Source organism: Podarcis liolepis, assembly GCF_965112155.1.
Source record: "Podarcis liolepis genome assembly, chromosome: 9".
NCBI classification, from domain to species: domain Eukaryota; kingdom Metazoa; phylum Chordata; class Lepidosauria; order Squamata; family Lacertidae; genus Podarcis; species Podarcis liolepis.
The window spans coordinates 53,933,788-53,950,405 of NC_139564.1; positions in this window are offsets into that span (position 1 = coordinate 53,933,788).

The following is a 16,618-nucleotide window of genomic DNA, read 5'->3' on the forward strand; positions in this document are numbered from 1 at the left end:
GTGATTTACAGGGCAATCCTATGTGTTCATACTCTGAAGTCTCATTGAGTTAATAAGAACATAAGAAGAGACTGCTGGATCAGGCCAAGGGACCATCTAATCCAGCATCTTGTTCTCATATAGTGACCAACCAGATGCCTAGGGGAACCCCAAAAGCACCCTCTTTGCCTGTGACTCTCAGCAACTGGTATTCAAAGGCATATTGCTTCCAACAGAGGAGGCAGGACATAGTCATTGTGGCTAGTGGCCGCTGATAGCCTTTACCTCCGTTAATCTTCTCTTAATGCCATCCAAGTTGATGGAACATCACTGCCTGTGGTGGGAGCGAGTTGTGTGAAGAAGTAAACTTCCTTCTGACTGTCTTGAATCTTTTTATTTATTTCATTCATTTATTAAATTTGTATACTGCCCTTCATGCGTAGATCCCAGGGTTGTTCACAACATAAAAATAAAATAATAATATCAATTATTATTATTATTATTATTATTATTTATTTCAGACCCTGCCCATCAGGCTAGGTTTACCCAGCCACTCTGGGCGGCTCCCAACAGAATATTGAAAAACATGATAAAACACTAAACATTAGAAACTTCCCTAAACAGGGCTGCCTTCAGATGTCTTCAGATAGTTGTTTATTTCCTTGACATCTGATCGGAGGGCGTTCCACAAGACGGGCACCACCACCAAGAACGCCCTCTGCCTGATTCCCTGTAGCTTCACTTCTTGCAGTGAGGGAACCGCCAGAAGGCCCTCGGAGTGGACCTCAGTGACCGGGCTGAACGATGGAGGTGGAGACGCTCCTTCAGGTATACTGGACCGAGGCCATTTAGGGCATAAAGTAGCACCAACACTTTGAATTGTGCTCAGAAATGTACTGGGAGCCAATGAAGGCCTTTCAGGACCGGTGTTATGTGGTCTTGGCGACCACTCCCAGATAAAAACACAGAATACATAATAAAAAAGAGGAGGGAGGGGAAACCCCACGAACCAATACTCCCCCCCCCCCCATTTAGCTTCCTATGAATTCCAGCATCATGAGAGATGGATGAAAACTTTTCTCTGAGCTGAATGAGACTTAACATCCTCGCAAACAATATAGGCTTGAAACCTTGCACCAAAATCTACACGAACCTGTGGACAATTGGTGAAAGGAACAGTGGCTTCTACAAGCAAGCGTCTATCTTCCGTAAGAGACATGAAAACAATTGCAAAGCACATAGTACAACAATGTATATTCTTCAGCATTTGTTGTTGTTATTTTTCAGCGCAGAACTGAGTTTGAAATTCCAGCCCTGTACACTCATTGTATGATGTGGCTGCAGATTAAAGCATTGTGAAAAAGAGTTTGTGTTCTTTTTCCTACTCCACATCTTGCGTGCTGGATAATAAGTTTCAAGTAATTCACCACAGGCAAGCCTCATTGCACCGATGGGAATAAAGTCAATTAGCTCAAACGGTTTAAGATGCTGTCATACACGCCAGCATCAAATTCTGTCCCAGACTCCAAGACGACACCATCCAGACCTTCTGAGATACTTGGAATAGGTCAGAATGTGCCTTTGCCTGTTTTCACCATGTCAGGGCATAGGTTCATCTTGTGTTGCCTTTCAACTAGTACAGTCCCTTAAATTTCAACTTCCTTGCACTTGGTTGAAATTAGGGCATATCTATGATTACCACCAACACCATCAAAGCTGTTCATATGAATCTGATAGCATTAAACTAGATGCCAGGCAAGCCTCTCTGAAGGATGCATTCTGTTATGCACTGAAGTTCTCACCCTGGGCCAGCAGGGGGATACTGTAGATAGTTTTCACTCAGGTCCACATATGCAAATAAGGAATTGAAAGCGACGTTCAGTGATTGGATAGTTACAGAAAGTTGTTACTGTTGCTTTGTAGTTGAGCTCTATATAAGCAGGTTGGCTGAACCCTTCAGCCCAGTTCTGTTCGCTGTGTCGTCTGATATGTTCACCCACAATTTAACACATTTCTTGCATGGTGATAAATTGTGGCTTCCCACTGCACCAGGTCTCAGTTGAGATTTGGATCTGGTCTGGATCTGGTAGGTTTGCACTGCCACCTGTGTTTTGTCTCTGTCCTCTCTGTCCATTGATTTTGGAGCAGAGGAAACTAGTGTCTAAAACTAGCACCGGTTTATCATTTTGCTCGAATGGTATCCAATGACTTAGGGAACCAGATGCCAACAGTGTTTGATTCACATTGTATAGCTGGATATGACTACACAAGTTAATGGCCTGGAGAAGGAGGACACAAAAATGCCCAGTGCCTCACAGTGAATGACTTAGAAAACCAGGTCTGTTACTCATGCATTCCTGCTGCAAAGGCCTGAGGTTCAGCCTATTGTATGATGCTGTCTGGTTGTGCCTCGAAAGATCAAAAGCTCATATAAATAATTGTTTCCTGTTTTCCCCCTCTTCTCTTACTTTTCTGTGAGATCCCGTGCCATTTGAGTGTCTCACGTTTTGCATTTGTGTTCAGCATGTTATAACTGAGTGACTCACACTAACGAATGACTCAGTAAACTACGCTAATTAAAAAATATGAGTAAAGGCAGGAGTTTACTTGTGCCAGCCCTTAAACAGGAGTTTCTGTCACAGGGTGAAGCTCCTCTGAAGCAGGGGACCATTTTTTCTGTGGAATGCCCTGAGGGTCAAACTCCAAAGCCAAAAACAGAAGGCTGTGGTTACTGCTATGCTCTCTGCCCTTCCCCAAGCTGGAAGAAGATCTAGGCAAGGGCTCACCAACCTTCCAGAGACTGTGGGCACATCTGCAAACTGAAGACACTGTTGTAGACACCACACATACATCACAACCTTTCCTTGGGCCACAATATAATGCTTATTTGAAGCCTAGTTTTAGACAGAGGAGGAGAACCAGGGATGCTGCTGTGTGAATATATGTGCATTTCATTAAGATGAGAGCATTAATATTGTCTTGGGAAAAAAATCTGGTTTGTTTACAGCAGGATGGGGAATCTTTGGTCCTCCACATATTGCTGAACTAGAACTCCCAGCAGCTACAGCAAGCAGGGATAATTGGAGCTGCTGTTTATCAACATCTGGAGGGCCAAAGATTCCCCAGCCCTGATTTACAAGCAGAGCATAAGGAAGGCAATGAAGGCAAACAGTGGTGTAGTGTAGGTTGCCAGTGCCTGGGGCCGCGTAGAGGGAGGAAATGGATGGAGTGCGTATGCACAGTCAACTGCCTAACGGCGTCCGTGTCACCCAGAAGATCACAGCCACAGAGATAAGAAAAGAAGAGTTGTTCCATTGTCTGGAGAGGTCACTTCCTGGTTTGCATGGAGAAGCTGTTTTCAACGGAGCCCAGCAACAGAAGCACACGACTATATTGAAGCAACACTGGGTCTTGAAATTTTGCACCTCTAATAAACTTAGAGGCTATGGGGATGTAATATGTCCCTGAAAATGCATTTATTGGATTTGCATCTCAACATTTCCCCAGACAAGTTGGGCGCTGTTAGTGATGAACACTGGGAGCAAGTTCACCAAGGTATTTGTGGCATGGAAAGGAGGTACCAAGACAGTTGGAGTCTCAGCATGCTTTCAGATTTTTGCTGGATGCTCCAGAAGCAAAATATATACATTAGACCACATCAGTGTGTTCATAAGTTAATAGAGTCTGAAAGATCACATGATAAAGAGGGAGAAGTAGTAGAATAACTACAGGTTGGGACGTACCGTATTTTTCGCTCTATAAGACGCACGTTTTCTCTCCTAAAAAGTAAGGGGAAATGTGTGTGCGTCTTATGGAGCGAATGCAGGCTGCGCAGCTATTCCAGAAGCCAGAACAGCAAGAGGGATCACTGCACAGCGATCCCTCTTCTGTTCTGGCCTCTGGGATTCAGAATATGTTTTTTCTTGTTTTCCTCCTCCAAAAACTAGGTGCATCTTATGGTCTGGTGCGTCTTATAGAGCGAAAAATACGGTATCTCATGTGGTTCACAAGCAAGCATGAAGCTACAGTAACACAAAAAAACGAAAGCAAAAAACACCTGCTAATGTAGATTGTACCCTGTTCTGCATGCATGGATGCTGGACAGAATCTGACTGCCAGTTAAATAAATATCTGGAATATCATTGACAGATTTAAGCTAAAGATTCAGGAGGCAGCACCAGAAGAGAGAGAAACAGTAGTTTAATATAGGCTGGGTAGAAGACTGGCAAATACAGCCTCATTCTTCAATAAGTCAGGAAAATGGACTGTTGCTGCTATATTTCGATATTTCTGCTATGTTTAATTTTGTAAGTTGGCCAAAAGTATGGAGTAGCAAACAGCAATGCTATTATCATTTTGATTCCAATTGCAAGGGAATTGATGAAAAAGGATAACTAATGTGATTAACCAATGTGCCTTCCCCATGTTGCTGGCTACTATTCCCATCAGCCCCATCCAGCATGGCCAATGGTCAAGGATGATGGGAACTGTAGTCCAGAAACATCTAGAGGACACCTCATTGGCTATTGCTGGGTTAGCAGTATGCAGACCTAAACCATGCATATAGTAATCTTATTCATAACATTCCAGAAAAGCTGCAGCAGTTACAGCGGGGGGGGGGGGATTCAAGGTTACTTGGAATTGACTGCAAAAGTCATTAGGATGGTGCAGAATAATGGCACTTTCCTTAGTATGTTGTCAAAACCTGTCAACAACATGAGCCCCTCTGGAGTTTTTTAGGTTTTGCTCTTTATTCCTTCAAGTCTCTGGAATTCCTAGGTCATGTCACTATGATGGTTTCTCCAGTGGAACACAGATGGTTGGGACTTCCTCCTCTGTGGTTCAGCAGCACCCCTCCTGAGGAGACCAGAAGCACTTCAACTAGCTATGCAATGGGTGTGCATTCCCCTGTTGAACCTAAGTCTGTGAACTTTGGAAGTCACATTTCTGTAATAAATTGCTCCTGTTACTGTATTCGCTCTGCAGTTATTTTTTCTTGTCCTGTTACCCTTTCCTACTTCCACTCACTAACAATGGCTCATTCATTTATTCCTCTTCAGTACATGAATGGATTGTCTGGGAAAGTCCATTCCACAGCAGAATTACTGGAAGAACTGGCGGTCTCCTCCCACAATTGGTTCCCTCACTTAACATTTCTGTATTTAGTTCCTGTTATAGCTCTGCTCTTCTAACTCTGTCATCCTCAGCTGTACGCCAGTAGCTCCCAAATGATTATCTACACCATCCAATTGAAACAAGCTGCAGAACTTGCAGGACCACTTATTTGTAATTACAAGGTGCTGTGCCTGTATTATTTTCATTGTATTCGTATTCCTTCTTTTTTATTATATTTTGTTGTATTCCACAGAATTCAAATTGCAATACAATAAAATACAATGTAAGAAATAAAAATCAATAAAAACACAATTAAAAAATCAATATGAATATTCCGTGTGATGGATGCTCTGTCTCCCATCTTCAACCACAAATCCACATGCAATGTGGACCACCTGAATGAAGCTCTTAGATGACTGGTGGTCCATTGGCCAGTTCTGGAAATCCTGTCCTACTTTGTTCAGCAGCTCTGACCATTCTCTTCCACTACCCTCAGTGCTTGTCCTGCCTAACATACAACATGCATTAACTCACAAAATGTCATGTATACCAAAACAATAAAGCAGATAATTGTTTTAAAAGAGGGTGAAAGGGATTGGTGGTGGTGTGAGCTAATGAAGGAAGTTCATATTATAAGTTCTTAGTAGAAGTTGTTGATCACAAAGTTCTGGAATCATAGAATTATAGAGTTTGAAGGAAACCCGAGATTCATCTAGTCCAAACCTCTGCAGTACAGGAATCTCAACAAGATCATAAATGATAGCCATCCATCAATGGAGACCTCATATCTGTATATGTCCCCTGAGCATCTTTATGAACAAAAGCGGTTTTAAAAAATATGTAATTGCTAGATCTGTTAAACTCCTCAGTCTATTTGAATATGGCTTTACCTGCTGCAGTTTCAGGAAACTGCAAAATAAAAGGAAACACAATCAAATTAACACAATCAAGAGCTCTAACTGAGATATCAACTTCTATCCAATCGTGATGAGTTTTTGCTTGTTCACAACTGACTGAAAGTAAAGGCTGTTTTATTAATTTAGCATGAGAATTAAAGCTCATAGTATAGCTTTCTTAAGTATGTTTTCTCTATAAATTTATGGGCTTATAAAAATGCCCCCAGCTGTTTGAAATCTACTTGCAGGAGTAGACATTAAACCAAGATGCAGCTGAAAGTGTTTGAAAGCAGTAGCATTTAATTTATTCTTTAGGGGAAAGAAGAGTCACAGACTTTTATGGTAATTTCTAAGTGTCCTGGTTTTTGTTTTGTTTTTTAATTATTGAAAATTCTTTGCGAGCCCTGATTGCACCTGGTGTTTAGCTACTAACTCAGCAAATGTTTGTGTTCTTGTTGGAATTTAGATGCAGCTTGACAGAACGTCACTCTAGTCTGGAGACAATGGCTGTGATTTTTGAAATACCTTCTTCAACCATATCCTTTTAAGGTAGAAAAACCTTACATCAACACACATCTCAGACAACTTCCTGTAACAACTACTTTCCTAAGAAGCAGGAACATATCAGCAGTTTGCCACTAACTTCTGGTGCATGCCACAGATTTCAAGATGTTTGACATTTGATGTCGGAATGATTGGCCCACCAAATAAAAGAAAAAAGATAAAACTACTGTTCTACCCTTGAAGACCACAGTGCATTTCTTAACCGTTTTCCAGTTGAAACTTAATTTCCTGTAAGATGGCCTCAAGGATGAAAAATGAGTGGAAGAAAATTAAAGAGAGATGATGCTGAACAACATTCTGAATGCCCACATGTTTAAGCAAAATACAGATTCCAGACTATCTTTGCTACCATGGCAGAAATTGGCCCCATAGAATTTGATTGGTTCAGTAAAAATCAGTAATGCTTATTTGTAAGAAAATCTTGAATGGGATGTTTTTATTGGTGGCAGTGGTGGTGAGATTCCAGCGCTCTAAATAGATTGGACAACAGTCAGCATGTTTACTTGTTTAATATTTAGTAGTTACAAAACTAAACTAGTATACACGTCATGTTATTTTTTGTGTGTTATACAAACAACTCAGGAAGTTCTTCCAATTGCCAAAAGTAGATGAATGGGAATGTTTTATTGGGTGGGGAGCAAATCAGTAAAGCATACTCCATTTGGTTTAAATATCATATTCAAAAAATAGTTGTAAATATTTTAAGACTGGCAGCAGCTCAGCAGCATATGCTTCCCTTATGTAATTTAAATTTTAAGAAAACTATGAACTAAATGGTTCATAAACCAATTTTAGCTTATTCAGATTGCTGTTCTGCTTTGGTGGATATGTGGGGTTGCGTGTGTCTGTGTCCATGTGCACAAATGCACACATGTGCATGTACTTCCTATGGGTATTTTATTTGACTGGTATGGTATACCTAAGTTATGTGGATTGTTCATTTCATAAAAGAATGCAGTTTTGGAAGTGAAAACATTTCTGCAGAAAAATGCAAGAGTGAAAAAATTGCCACCATTTTTTTTCACCCCACAACGGTGCATTCTTCAGCCCTGAATAAGCAAGAACGCTAAACATAATGATGGACAATCTTCTGCTATAATCCTGTTTTGCTAGACTAGCCAGATATGATAAATGGCTGTCGTACAGGGGTCCGCAAACTTTTTCAGCAGGGGACCGGTTCACTGTCCCTCAGACCTGGGGGGGGGGGGGGATGGACGACAACTATATTGGGGGGTGGATGAACGAATTCCTATGCCCCACAAATAACCCAGAGATGCATTTTAAATAAAAGCACACATTCTACTCATGTAAAAACACACTCATTCCCAGGTCATCTGCGGGCCAGATTTAGAAGGCGATTGGACCGGATCTGGCCCCCGGCCCTTAGTTTGTCTACCCATGCTGTAGTATATTTTATCTAATAAGAGTTGCCAACCCAATAGTTGCAAGCACCCATGTGCCCAGTACTTTTCTCTGGGGGTACGCAGGGGTACACATACCCCTAAACATTTTGTGAATCTAAGTTTGGCCTCATTGAGGGGCAGTATTTCAATATGAATTGGAAAGTGAGAGTACAGTGGTACCTCGAGTTACATACTCTTCAGGTTACATACGCTTCAGGTTACAGACTCCGCTAACCCAGAAATAGTGCTTCAGATTAAGAACTTTGCTTCAGGATGAGAACAGAAATCGGGCTCTGGCGGCGCGGCAGCAGCAGGAGGCCCCATTAGCTAAAGTGGTGCTTCAGGTTAAGAACATTTTCAGGTTAAGAACGGACCACCGGAACGAATTAAGTACTTAACCCGAGGTACCACTGTACCCCTAAACATTATTTTTTTTAGAAAGAAAGCACTGCATGTGCGTAACAGTTGATTCCTATGGTGCGTCCCCACAAAATAACTCACTAAATAGCTCTTCACAAATTTACAACGGGGCTTTTAAGTTTAGAGAAAAGCAGACCCTCCAAGAGTCCCTATTTTCCAGGGACGTCCCTGATTTAAAGAAGCCATCCTGGTTTCTGATTTGATCCCAGAATGTTCTGTTTTCCTTAGGATGTCCCTATTTTCATTGGAGGGTACGGTCACAGAGAATGTGCAATCCGATGCAGGTCTCGTCAGAAGTAAGCCCCATTGATTTCAAAGAGGTTTACTCCCAGGTAAGCGGGCATAGTGCCATGGGCTCAGGGAGATCAACATGGGGGGGGGGGAACCTGCAGAATAAAGCAGGAGACATCTCCCATAGCGGAAAAGCAAAAATGGAAAGGTGGTTTTTTTTAGTTAATATGGTAGTATTTAAAAGAGCGTGGGGAAAAGTCATGGAAGAGATGCTCAACACACACTGTTTTCGCATGCTTTCTACTTCAGGGCCTATTTACTATAATTAGCCTGCCACAAATGTTTCAAAATAAGATGCTTTATAAGGACAGATTGACGGAAGAAAGTGCTCCAAGGGTGAAGACTATTGTTAGGCAGATTTTTCTCTTTGGGAGTCAAGAGAAAAGAAGGCAAACATTTAAAGTGTGGGCTTTAATTGAGTAAATAAACACTCTATAAGTGAACAACTGTCTTAAGAAACAGCAATGAGGAACATTTGTCTTGTGTGGACTTTCAGAGGTAACCTAATACCTCAACAGTGGCCTAGGCTCTTGGGTTTTATCACCCAGTTTTCACCTCTCTTATCTGGCAATTGGTGACTTTGGCACAAGTGCAAAGTGACACATAAGTGCTGCTACTAACTCTTTAAGAAGGGGGAGATTGGGGAATGAAGGAGGAGCCAGCAGTGCCGGATTTACATATAAGCTAAACAAGCTATAGCTTAGGGCCCCACTCTCTTGGGGGCCTCCAAACAATTTAAAGGAAAAAAACCTGGATGTACATTTCCAAAATATAACATAAAAACAAATAAAATAAAACCTACATACAGCAACAGTGTTCTGTGTTGTGTAGGCTCCTATGGTGTAAGTAATGGGCCCCGTCTGCGTAAGTAATGGGCCCCGTCAAATATCACTAGTTTGCTCATTTCTATATATGGGGTGCCTACATTCTGCTATTTATAATTATTGGTAGTTTGCATCATATATTTACATATATTTACATATATTTATTATTTCGTGTTATAGCAAGTTTCTAGAGACTAGATTATGAGTCTTTGTAAATTGTGTTTCTGAATGAACTTTTGTTACTGCCAAATGCCAGTGTGTTTCCATTATTAAGTTTGTTATGAATAAAAAAATCATTTTAATTTAGAGCTTAATAATTATTTCACTGTTAATATACTTCTTCTTAATTGTATGTCAGTTCAACAATTACTTTGATAAAATATATATTTTGTTATGTGCAAATGGCTTTAGATACCTCTTAGGACCATAAATTACCATATAGCATATATTCAACACAAAAAACAGTGACAATTTGTGGTTGACAAAGGACAGCTGGACATATAAAGGGCCCATTACCTTCAGAAGCTGAACGCCTCATCAAACCTAATTCTAGCCCTGGGAGCCAGTAATGCCCACACACACCTTGTGTTGTCTTCTTTATGTGCTGCAAATTTTAATGAATTTATGTTTCGACCAATTTATATAAATAAAAAAAGGTTTTATTTTATTTTTAAAAAGTGGCCTAGCTAACATATCACATTAGACCAGGGGTCAGCAATCTTTTTCAGCCGTGGGCCGGTCCACCGTCCCTCAGACTGTGTGGTGGTCCAGACTATATACTGTATTTGGGGGGGGGGGGGTGAATGCATTCCTATGTCCCACAAATAACCCAGAGATGCATTTTAAATAAAAGCACACATTCTACATATGCAAAAACACCAGGAAGGTCCCACAAATAACCAAGAAATGCATTTTAAAGAAAAGGACACATTCTACTCATGTAAAAACACACTGATTCCCGGACCATCCGTGGGCTGGATTGAGAAGGCGATTGGACTGCATCCGGCTCCCGGGCCTTAGGATGCCTACCTCTGCATTAGACCATAGTGCAAAAAAATTGTATGGTCTAATGCGAGCAAGCAGTGTACTGACCCCACTCCTCAAAAGTTTCTGCAGCACTCCTGCCAATGCCACATCTCGGATGCAACAAACTGGAGTCTGGAATATTTTTTGTCAAAGGTCTTGAAATACATATGAAATGTGTTCTGGTGCAAATACTAACAATAGCATCCTCCAGGGCTTTCCCCCCAGCTGGAACTCAGTTCTGGCACCTCTCAGGTGGGTGCCATTGCCATTATAAGAGAACCAGGGAGGCATTCATGGTGAGTTCTGGCACCTCTAAGGGCTTTTTAATTCATTCATTAGTATTTGCCATGAAGCCTTCCCTGCGAAAATGCGCTCTTTAACGCTCTTGGCAACCAACAGACAACCCAATTTGTCGTTTGTTTCAATTCAGCATTAAAGAGTGGGTTTTCCTGGGGAAAGTAGTGGGGCAACAGAAAAAGAAAAACTGCTCAGATATGGACAAGAAAAATGTGGGCGTGTGCCTAGAAAGCAAGAGGTAAGTGTGGACTAGCCCTTACAGAAAGGGATAGTGACATAAATCTTAGTTCTTAGAGGATTGTACCACATACATTGCAAACTGGGGAATGGGTGTTTGGGTGCTCTCCAACATCAAAACTCTGCATATAGACAACTAGCGCATCAGAGAGAGGACCAGAAGCTCAAATCTTTTTCCTTGATATGCAAGATGCAGGGAAGTTTTGTTTTGAAACTGAATTGAGAATTCAAAAATGCATTGATATAAACTTCATACATGCAAACTGGAATGGGACAGTCCTGGAAATCTAATCCTGCGTACAAGACTCCCTGAACATTTGAAATAGCTTCAGCTACCTGCTCATTTCCAGTAAGAATAAAGGGATCGGGAAACAGAAAACAGATGAAGCAACACTGAGAAAGCAAGATAAATATACAAAGCTGCTGAGTCACAGCCTCAAGCGGGGAGGAAAAGGCAATGCCATAACGGCAAAATACAATAAACGCACTCAACTAAGTTATTCTCCTCCACGCACAAAGAAGCTACCGTAAGTTTCTCTACCTGCAGGCTGTTTGTCAATGAATGCAGCACAGGCTCTTTCATATCAGATCTGCCTTTTAAATCACCTTTGCTTTGAAATAATCTCCACGTGTTTCGTGCAGGTTGGGAGCAGGTCACTGTAGGGAGCTCTGACTGACAAAAACTCAAATCTCCCTTTGCATGCATGCAGCTCCTTGGGTCATTAAGAAGTGTTTACATTTAAATGACATGATTTTCATTTGACCCATTCCTCTAGGACTGAATGAGCATTTCCACAAGAGAACTAACTTGCATTTCCATAGTAGGGGGAACAACTGCACTACAGTGGTACCTCGGGTTACAGATGCTTCGGGTTACAGACTCCGCTAACCCAGAAATAGTGCCTCGGTTTAAGAACTTTGCTTCAGGATGAGAACAGAAATTGGGCTCTGGCGGCGCGGCAGCAGTGGGAGGCCTCATTAGCTAAAGTGCTGCTTCAGGTTAAGAACAGTTTCAGGTTAAGAACGGACCTCCAGAACGAATTAAGTTCTTAACCCGAGGTACCACTGTACTTTAACCACTACACTTGCTGCTGGGAATGTTTTCTTTGAACTCCTTACTAGATCAAGCCCCTTGTAAGGTACCCCCCTGTCTCTAACACATCCTACAACCTGAGGACCCCAGCCTTTGCTCAGGATTTGGCTGAGCTAGCTTAACAAGGGCATTGTGAAAGACTGTGCGTCTTAGGGACATGGAGTGTGTGTATGTAAACTTAAATATGCTTATTTTAAGTTGTATTTTGTTAATGTTATTATGTTTTACAGTAGTACCTTGGTTCTCAAACTTAATGTGTTCCGGAAGTCTGTTCCAAAACCAAAGCGTTCCAAAACCAAGGTGTGTTTTCCCATAGGAATTAATGCAAAACAGATTAATCCGTTCCAGACTTTTAAAAACAACCCCTAAAACAGCAATTTAACATGAATTTTACTATCTAACAAGACCATTGATCCACAAAATGAAAGCAATAATCAATCTACTGAACTATAAAATAAATAAGACAGTATTGGAGATGATAAAAATTAAAATTAATATTTTTTTCCTTACCTGCACTGATGATAGTCATTGTTTGGATGTGGGGGCTTTTATCCATTTCCACAGTCACACAATCAATCAATCAGTAGATGAACTGGGTTCCACACAGTCACAAAAACAAATTAACTGAAAAAGCCTCAAAAACAAAAACGCAAAATAAATAGCAAATACAAAAGCGCCAAACTTAATCTGTTCCAGAAGTCTGTTTGACTTCTGAAATGTTCGAAGCACAGCTTCTGATTGGTGCAGGCACCCCAGAAACAATAGCTGGCAGCTACATCGGACGTTCGGCTTCTGAAAAACATTCAAAAACCAGAACACTTACTTCTGGGTTTTTGGCGTTTAGGAACCAAGGCGTTTGAGAACCAAGGTACCACTGCATTATGTTATTATTTGTTGTTTGTAAGCCGCTTTGAGATTCATTTGACTGAAGAGTGGCATAAAAATACAATCAATCAATCAAATTGGAGTAGTGAATAAAAAGGTGACCAATAGTCCAATTCATAGCATTGGCACAGTTATGGATCTATAGTTCTTTCTCCCCGGCAACAAAGCTACAGCAGCTGCTGAGTTTCTGCCTACTTCTGCCTCGCTAAACTAGGCCCAAATCTTCCTCAATCTTCCTTCGTTTTCTTTTATTCCCGAATCATAAACACTCATGGAATGATTCTGGTAATTTTTACTATCTGTTTATAGACAGTTGCCAAGCAAATAAAAATGGGGAAATTATACAGAATGAGTTTTGCTTGCCTTGCTCTCATAATAAAAATGGGTGAGAAAACAGTGGATGAGAAACACGTATGATGTGTTTAGAAATCTACAGAAACCTAGGTCCCATCAAGGCAATCGCCATGTTAGAAATCTCACATTTGATGATAAACAGATTATCTCAATCGTGCAATAAACATGATTTCCACCCCCATCACACTGAAATAATGTCAAGCACAATATGTATAAGCAGTTTAGGGAACCCTTAGCCCCCGCTAATGGTGCAATGGTATCTCCTTCCAGGGACAGGATCCAGCTATCAACACACATCCTGGTGGTATCTCTGAAAATCTTCCTCCTACAGACAAGCAGAGTTCTGAAGAATGCAGAAGGAGCCCTTTACTTGCACAGCTGTGTGCTCAGATGAATAAGGGGCAGGGTCTGCCACCCATGAGCTACATGCACTTAGTATCTACAGATACCGAACGCCTGAATAATATGGAGAGTAAGGAGCAGAGAGATAGAGCAAAAACCTGAGTGAGGCTAGCAGTGGAGATGGCTTTCTAACCTCAGACACATCTGCTGTTATGGGCATCTGCTGGAATATTCCCAGGGTGGGGTGAAGCAGAGCACTGAAAGGAGGGAGACAGCAGACTAGTACCTGTACATTATACAGTGGACGCTTGGGTTGGGAACGTGATCCGTGCAGGAGGCACATTCACAACCCACATCGCTGCGTCTGCGCACGCACGGGTCGTGATTTAGTGCTACTGCGCATGCGCGAGTGCCAAAACCCAGAAGTAAGCCGTTCTGATACTTCCGAGTTCGGCACGGTGCGCAACCTGAAAACGCGCAACCTGAAGTGTCTGTAACCCGAGGTACGACTGTACCTCATATCTCAGGTTCTACAAATTATAGAAACTTACTCTTTTTTAAAAAAGAAAGAAAGCTTGGAACCTGATGATTATGGTTTATATGGGGCAGGGTGTTTTTTTCAGCTGGAACTCAGTTCCAGCACGTCTCAGGTGGATGCTATTGCCATTATAAGAAAGGAAGGAACATGTTCATGGTGAGTTTTGGCACCTCTTTTTCTAGAAAAATAGCATGGGCTGGGAGGATAACAGCCTCCTTGTCTCTTCCCCGATTGACTCCTGTGGGACTGGTACAATTTTTGGCTCCTGACATCCTTATTCATGTGTATCAGGCTTGATGACTCAGTGTAGGTTTACATGATCATCAATGTTCTCTAGATGAGCCTTTGCCAACCAGGTGTCCTCCAGATGATGTGGATTACAACTCCCAGCAGGTCCAGTACAATACATCTGGAAGGCACCGGGTTGGCAAAGGCTACACCAGATCACTTTAGGCAAGGTCCTGGCCTGGTTCAAATGGGAAATCATGCTTCCCTGTTATGAGAACACAGTGCAGAAATGTCTTGGGCTCCTCTTCCCTTTCCTTCCTTTGCATGTGAGAGAATGAAATTTAAAGCTTCTCCCTGCAATTTGGAACAACATGAGGGTAAATGATCATTTGTTCCACCGTTTCCAGTCAAAGTGAGTTCACAAACCAGAATTTGAAACCAGTTTGATATTAGTTGCTAACTATTTCTCGAACACTTTTAAATTGCAATGGGAACCTCAGACAGAAGCTTCAGGAACTTCCCCACCTGGTGTCTCAAGGAGGGAAGGAAGGGGAAGATACGAGTCTGATCCTTGCTACAACATGTTTTTATAACAGGAATTTTTTTAAGTCTGAGAGATGCAGTCGTACCTTCGAAGTTGAACGGAATCCGTTCCAGAAGTCTGCTAAACTTCCAAAACGTTCAAAAACCCAAGCGCAGCTCCTGCAGCCAATCAGAAGCCGTGGAAGCCGTGTCGGACGTTCGGCTTCCAAAAAAAGTTCAAAAACCGGAACACTAACTTCCGGGTTTCAATTGTTCGGGAGCAAAAATGTTCGGCAACTAAGCCATTCGAGATCCAAGGTACGACTGTAATTAAAAAATTAATAATCAAGTGTCCCATAATAGCTTCTGTCTCTATGGACACTTCCAGCCTGTCACTATTTCATGTGGGATTCAGTCACATACCAGCACATTTTGATTATGTAGTTGTTCCACCCTAGTTTTTGTGACTGGTTTTTCTTTTTTTGTAATTGTAGGTTTATTTTAATGTTGTATTTTAAATTGTTGAAAGCTGCCCTGAGACCTTAGGGTGAAAGACAGGTAACATATTAAAATAAACTGCTGCTGCTGCTAATGATGATGTGCTGATTTGTGTTCTAGTACCACAAAGCTCTCTCCTCCGTGCAACTATTTGCAGTAAGGAAAGTGACAGTAAAATGCATTCACAAGGGAGGATAACCCTTGCTGCTTTGCACAACCTCCCAGCAAACAAATGAGAATGAATGTTCAATAAGTAGTCGATGCTGTGTGGTCTTCCCACAAACTTAATCCAACGAATCAAGATGAATGCTCAAGAAACAAGTTCACCTGGAAGTCACCCTTGTGAATTTGAAAATGGCTTTTTCTTCTTTTTAAAGAAAAACTGGAAAACCAGTCAGTGCAGTTCTACTTAACAGTTGAAGAACCATCCCACCCAACTCTGTCTTCCAAGAACATAGCCCTGGAAAGGAGTAGGTATGTTTGGATCACTTCCAGAGCTGTCACGGTTCTCTAAAATTGCTATGTCTGTCTTTGTCCAAAATAGCTGGAAAGTTGGGTTTCCCCCTTTCGCTCAATATGCCAAAGACATCCATAATGCCAGTTTTCCATTTCTTGCCACTGCTATAACATTGTTTGTAAAGCTGAACTTCCTATCATAGCAACTAGAGGCAAAAAGCGAAGGATGTCACTTCCTTGCATCAACTGAAAATGGATTCTTTTCATTCCTTCTCTGGAGGTAGAAAGAAGAAGCTGGTATCAAATAAAAAAGGCTTGCCTCTCTTCCAGCTCCTTATCAATCTAAATATATTTGAATAGCGGGTTGCGCCAGGAAGTGGTTCTAAATATGCTGCTAGTTGGATATTCACTTTGAAAAGGACTTCCAAAGTCATGGGGTGCTGCTTACAGGGAGAAGTGTCACCTGTTTGCAGCTTGCTGGTTTAAATTTAGAAGACGCTGGACTAGGCACACACAACTTTCCTCAAAGAACTGTGGAAAATATAGTTCACCACTTGCAGAGGTACAATTCCCAGCACCCTTAATAAACTACAGGATTCTTTGTGGGGAGGTTGCATGTTTTCAAAGTGCTTGAAATGTATGGTGTGTAT